This window comes from Saimiri boliviensis, chromosome 8 (assembly GCF_048565385.1).
Source record: "Saimiri boliviensis isolate mSaiBol1 chromosome 8, mSaiBol1.pri, whole genome shotgun sequence".
Lineage (NCBI taxonomy): Eukaryota > Metazoa > Chordata > Mammalia > Primates > Cebidae > Saimiri > Saimiri boliviensis.
Window position 1 is genome coordinate 6,355,748 of NC_133456.1, and position 7,308 is coordinate 6,363,055.

A 7,308-nucleotide genomic window follows, 5' to 3' on the forward strand; every position below is an offset into this window, starting at 1 on the left:
AGGAGAAAATCCTATTTGCTATGGGATAGTGGGGATTGTAAACAAGAGACTGTTTGAGTTCTAAGTTCTCCCTTTCTCAAAACAGCCTCCTCTCACGGAGCTGGATGACAGTGCTTGGAAGCCCTGCCAATGAAGTGCCCACTGTAGAGTGTTTGTCTTCTAACGACAAGTGACTCACTTGCTTGCTGGACTCCCTTTGGGCAGATTCTAGGGTTAGCCAGCCAGCACAAGGAGGAATCCCTAATGTTGAACTTGGCCTTTCAGCCCTTTAGCCCTGATCTAGGACTACTTAGCTAAGAGGCCACAGGCCTAATGACCGCCCACGCAGCAGTAATATTCAGGCTATGTTTACAAACATATTTGGGGAGCTCCCACCTCACCCATGCATTTGGGACTTTCTTCTAGAGCCTCTTCAAGCCTGGCACTCAGCAAGAGCTCAGTAATTATCTGTTGACTAAAATGGACAAACCAGCGTGATCTGGCATGTACAATACTAATTTGATGAATGAATGAATGGGTGGGCCGCAAATTGCTTGTTAAATGAATGGTTGATGATCCACAGTAGGTGACCCATAAATATTTGTTGAAAAAGCAAACAATGGGATGAATGAATGAATGCATGGCCTATCAGTCATGTCGATGGCCTTTACTTTCTGTAAGCTTTAAGCTACTCTTTGATTTATTTTTAGTAGCTATAAGTCAGTCCCAATAAACTGGCTCTCTAAATTTATGATTTGCTTTTATTTTCTGTTGGCAAATTTTGAAATAGACGTTGGTATTCTCTGGATGGAATCCCATTTTCAAATAGCCAAGAGATATTTTCAGACTTCCCTGAATGGAGCGTGCATGCAGAACAAGAGAGGGAAGGCACTTATGTACCCACTAATCTCTGTTATGACATAGCTGCATGACTAAGGACCGAGGGCCATGGGGAGAGGAGCATGCTCCTGGGTTGAGCAGAAGAGGTTGCCTGTGAATGACACGTGAGTAGAGCCATCACGTTCCTGTGTATACTCAGTAGATATATGTACCTGCCAGAATAGGTAAATTTAATCCTTTGCTGTTATTCACTTCACTTTCCTGAATTCTGTGGTATGTCCAAAGAGTGACTGCTTTTCTCCTGGGTTAAGTAGGAATCTTTGCTTAAGTCAAAACCACTTACATTAAAGATATTCAATGACAGCGGTATCTTTTGCCCTGGGAATATTTCTTATGTTTTTCAAAGCCAATGAATTGTCATCTGACCTTAGTGGACACATATAGATCACTGAACTGAAGATTAAACTGAGTGGAGAAAAGAAACTTTTATCCAAAATTCACTGATTCATTGAGAGATTTGGGGGAAGTCATAACAGAGTCACTTTATTCACCATTGATGATCATAGCAGCAAAGTATACAAAATTAAAAGGACTTGGGATTTAATTCTGCTGTTTAGAATTACATCAAGTACCTTTTAAGGAGGTTGGAAATACTTACAATGAAAAAACCATATTGGGGTAACTCAAGTTAAAATTCAGTACAATGTAAAATTGCTATGATAAGTCAGAACATTCTTGAAAAGTTAAAAAAGGCAGTCAGCTTCCTGGATGTTTTGTGTACAGTTCCATGTCAGGAATACCAAGTAACTTACTGAATGACTAAACTCTGTCCTTTTCACTTAGAAATGTTGAGCTATTGTGTATCTCTCTTAAGATTTTTCTCACCGTTGGTTTAATATTAAAAACTGTGTAACATTTGTCTGTGGGAATGTAAATTAATTCAGCCATTATGGAAAACAGCAGGGAGGTTCCTTAGAAAGCTAGAAATAAAAAACTACCATATGATCCAGCAATTCCACTTCTAAAATATATATTCAACAAAAATGAGATCAGTATATCAAAAAGATGGCTGCACTCCCATTCTCATTGGAGCATTATTTATTACAATAAATATGGAGATATGGAATCAAACGTTCATCAGTGGGTGGATTGATAATGCGAATGTGGCATATTTATACAAGGGAATACTATTCAGTCTTCAAGAAGAAGAAAATCTTCTCATTTGAGACAACATGGATGAACCTAGAGGAGATTATGCTAGGTAAAATAAGCCAGGCACAGAAAGGCAAATACTACATGATCTCACTTACATACGAAATCTAACAAAGTTGAACTTACAGATGCAGAGAGTAGAATGGTCTCCCAAGTGGGGAGAGGGAGGAGGTCTGAGGAGATGTTGGTCAGATGCTGCGAACTTTCAGTTAGACAGGACAAATAAGTTCAAGAGATCTACTGTGTATTATGGTGACTGTAGTTAATAACAAGGTATCATGTACTTGAAAATTGCTAAGACTACAAATTTTCAATGTGCTCATCACAAAAGAATGTAAAATATGTGAGGTAATGGATATGTTATATGAATTAGCTTGATTTAGCCTTTTCACAAAGTATACATATTTCAAAACATCATGTTGTACATCAGATGTATATGCAATTTTTGTCAATTAAAAAATCAATTTCACTTATAGAAACATTTTTAAAAATTATGTTAGTCTTGCGATTTCAGGACTCCCTTTTTTTTTTTTTTTTTTTTTTTTTTTTTGGCCGAAGTCTAACACTTGTCCAAACGTGTCCCCAGGTAGGCTTTCCAGGTGGCCATGAAAGAAGGACCTGTTTGTTGCTTCTTATCTGGAAGGGATGGATTAGATCTATTTAATTTTACCATTAAAAGTAATGGCAAAACCTGCAGTTACTTTTGCACCAACCTAATGTGTTAGAATCCGGTTTGGACCGAACCTGAGCATCAGCCGGCTGCTTTCTAATGATCTCCTATAATTCTGCCAGCTGGTCTCACAGTGTGCTGAAGTCCAAACCTTTAAAAACACTCCACTATTCTAGAGTTCCCTTCTGGAGAACGGACTTAGCAGAGCAGCTGAAAAACCTGCGATTGTTAATACCTACCCAGGAGTGTGGCCATGTTTGAGTTGTTTGGGAACAAAAGTAGTTATTAAGAATAGTCAGATCAGATTTCCAAAGCCCTAAGTCAGAGATTTAGACATACCGTATTGACAATTGCAAAAATAAATAAATAAAATAAAACAAAATACAATCCCAGCATCTTCTCCTATCTGTCCGATAAAAAAAAAAAAAAAAAAAAAAAGTCTGCTTCTTCCATGTAAGTTAAGGGACTTGTATTCCCCAGAACCTGTTAATCTATATTCTTCTAAACCCAGCATGTAGATAATTCAGCAGGCCACGTAGAATATGGAATGGACAACACTGAGCTGCGTTACAGGACAGACATACCAGCTGCTGGTGATAAAACATGCCAGTTAGGAGCAAACAACTTTCCAGAAGAAACAATATAACGAAAGGGGAGAGTAAATGGAATACCGCTGGGCCTGGCGCGGTGGCTCAAGCCTGTAATCCCAGCACTTTGGGAGGCCGAGGCGGGTGGATCACGAGGTCAAGAGATCGAGACCATCCTGGTCAACATGGTGAAACCCCGTCTCTACTAAAAATACAAAAAATTAGTTGGGCATGGTGGCGCGTGCCTGTAATCCCAGCTACTCAGGAGGCTGAGGCAGGAGAATTGCCTGAACCTAGGAGGCGGAGGTTGCGGTGAGCCGAGATCACGCCATTGCACTCCAGCCTGGGTAACAAGAGTGAAACTCCGCCTCCAAAAAAAAAAAAAAAAAGGAATACCGTCTTTCTTCAGATGAAAAGTATTTCTCTTATTAGACTCTTTCCACTAAGGCAAACCTTCTATGGGTGAGGCCAAGGTAAAACGTGGGGACACATATGGGAAACCAGAGAGACATCTTCTAAAAGATAGTTTTGTCTTTATTTATAGGTACAGTGATTAAGTCCCTTTTATTTAAAGTCAGATTACCAGGGTTCAAACTTTTGCTTAGTAGTGGCGTGGCCACAGGTTAAGATCAGTCCTTCATTCACTTATTTAGGACAAATTCTCTGTGCGAGTTCGTAGTGGGTTGTGTCACAACTATGAACAAGGCAGACCAGACGCTTGCCCTCCTGGAGCTTACATTCTATTGAGAGAAAACAAAGCAGACAAGAAAACAAATACACATGTAAATAAAATAGCTTATATCAGGATGAAAAAAGACAATCAGACAAAGTAAGCGAGTACAGAATCATGGGGGGAAGCTTCTTTGAGATTGATGTGTACAATGAGGAGGTGACTTAAAGGAATTGAGGATGACTGGTCAGAAGGGACAGTGTGGCAGGCAGAGGGAAGAGCAAGCACAAAGGATGCCTGTGGATGAAGCTACCCTGAAGTCTAGGTTAACCTGTTTAGATTTTATCTGATAAACGCTGGGGAGTCTCTGACAGCCTTTAAGCAGGGAAGTGACACGACCTGAGCGACACTGGTGAGAGACAGCCCTCCTGCCCTCATTCATTCCTTTAGGGATAACAAGCTCTTTCCAGAGAGAAGAGAATTTCCAGGACACTGCCCAATACAAGGTAAGAATTCAAGGTGAATTGCTGAGTATGGATGTTGTTGTTCTTGATGGCGGTGGGGCAAGGACAGAGATGTCAAAGCCAGCCAGTTAATGAAATCAGAACAAATCTTTGACAGCTCCATTGAGCTGGGCTTGAATCAGGCATTCCTGGTGTGGCTGAATCTGGTCGTGTGCACGTCTGGTGTTCAGTGGAGTGAAATCAGAAGCCGTCAGGATTCGCAACTCCTAAAACAGCTTGGTTTTATTAAAATTGGGACCTCTTTGAACCTTCCTTTTTCTCCACAACACAGATAATAATAGGATCTATCTCACAAAGTAGTGAGGATGAAACAAGGCAATGAATGTAAAGAGTTTAGACAGGGCTGGCATCTGGCACATAGAGCTCAGTAAGTGTTGCCAGCAATTATTACGATTGTTTATTACTGGTTATTATCTCTGCACATATCTGCCTCATCCTTGTTGAACTCCATTATGAAGGCATGTCCGGTGATCCTATAATTGCCACATTTCTCTCCTCTTCCCAGCCCCTACCCCTACCCCTACCCTCCTCAGGCTCCTTGTTTGTCTCCAGATTTCACGTGGGGACCCAGAGACAGACATTTACAGGGCTGAAATAATCACAGTAGCTGCCATCCATCCAGTTATCTCCATGGGCAGAGCTGGACCAAGGTCTGTTGTACATTATCTGAATTATGAGAACAGTCCTAATATGTTTGTTTCCTCTCTCTGTTGTACAGGTGAGGAAACTGAGGCTCAAAAGGGTAAGTGACCACTGCAAGCGTCACTCAGTCAGCGAGAGGCAGAACTGGGATTCAGACTCACATCCATCTGACTCTCACGTCCCCTAAAATGAAACAAAATTGAAGCATCCATTTGGTGCCCTCCCAAAGCACCATTGACTATGAAATGGCCATAGTCAATATACTATGTAACATATAACACATAAATGTTACAGGGAGAAAGGGCACCCTGTTCAACAAATGGTGCTGGGATAATTGGTATATAACACATAAGTAAGTTAGGAGGGCATAGTGATCAGGCCCAGTGCTGGGAGAGCTTGAGAGTCTCAAAGAGCCTCCTGGAGTTAACTCAGAGTCCAAAAATGTCCTCCAACTTCAATGGAGCCTTTGCCCCCACACAGGCCAGGGGCAGCACAAAGTGATGGTATTACTTTGACTGTGGCCATGTGGTGGTGAGGAAGCCCCCAACCCCTTCCGGCCTCTTTGTCTTCTTTAGGGCTCCATCTGGGACCCTGCTCACAGGGCCCTGCTGGTCTTGACTCTGAGGCGAGGGAGTAAACATCTCAGGGCCCTTTATTAGTTTATTTCAGAAGATGGAGCCTGCTTGCCCCTGGGGCCCATCCCTCTTTTATGGCCTCCAGCCTTTCTTGACAAATTCTAGTGACTGGAGAGAAAATCGCTTTCTACAGCAGGTCATTAAAACACCGCCATAAACCCAGGGCCGTAAAATATTATTTGCTGGGCATAAAAGGGGGGTAGATTTTCCCAGAATGACAACCCAGGCCCTGCTTTCTCCTGCTGGGAAAGGCGGCACAGGGATGCAATCGTTCGTAAATTCCTTATCTTGCACTCTGCTTTGTGAATAATCCGGTTGGGAGAGAAGCCAAAAATATTGATTTATTTGTTCCACAGATTCAAAAGCATTTTTAATGAGTGAAGCATAGTGATGCCCTGCCAGTGTGTCTTCGGATGACTCAATCTGAGGCACACACCCAAATGCACACTCGGTTTGCAAGGGGAAACATGAAGTTCCACAAACGGGAGGTCTGTCGAACCTTTACAGACGGAGAGGCATTGATTTCTCTCCTACCAACTGTCTGCTCATTTCCCAGCCAAACCAGTCAACACGAGCAAGACTGGTACTTACACCTCAGCCTGGCTTTCCAAGGCAGTCCCCACCCCTACCCACTATTAAAGGGTCAAAGGGGATTTCGCATTGGTTCTGCTTAACATCGACCTCTGAAATAATTCTCTCATCCATTTGCCCATTCATTTGGTTGTTACCTCTAAGCATGCACTGCCAGGCACTATTCTGAGGACTGGGGTTCCAGCCATGAAAAATGCAGATGAGGTCCTGCTGACATGAGGCTTATTACTCCTGGGGCATAATCTCAGCACACTCATTATTAATATTATCAGATACAACTCACAACTCTTTATCTGAAGTCCATGCGACTAGATAGTTTTGTTGGAAATTGGAGGAAAAATAAAATGGGACATATGGCTATTAATTTGCAAACAGCCCAGTGAGGTCTAGGGAAATACCCAGTAGTCAAATGCATTCCTATGTATTCAGTGAAAAGTATTCTTTGCAAGTGGAATAAATCAAGACTATGTCTTGTCATGTGAGGTCCAGTTTTGCCACCACAGGAATTTGAAAACCTCTGTTTTCAGAGCTGCTTTTTCTAGACGAGCAGGCATTGAGTGCCAGGTAAGGGCCTGACCCACACTAAGAGCGTGCACAGATGTCATGTTTCACTCTCACCACTCCCTGAATTTTCAAGCTCATTTCATTTCATTCTCAGTGTGCTTCTGCAAGGTAGACCATGCAATTTCTGTTTGCTGCTGTTGTGTGTAAGAGAGTTGTGAAGTGCTGGCTGAGAGGCTACACAAGATTTGACAGCTGGAAAGTTGGCAGGGCAGGAACTGGAACTCCAGATTCCACAGCTGGCACTCTTAACAACTAACCAATACCGACTTCCACTAGAGGAAAGATTGCAGAACAGGAAATAGCACTGTTTGGGCTGTGTCTATACAAGCCAAGGCAATTGGAGAGAAGCAGGTGATTATCCAGATAACTCAGAAAATAGCCATTAAAAAAAAAA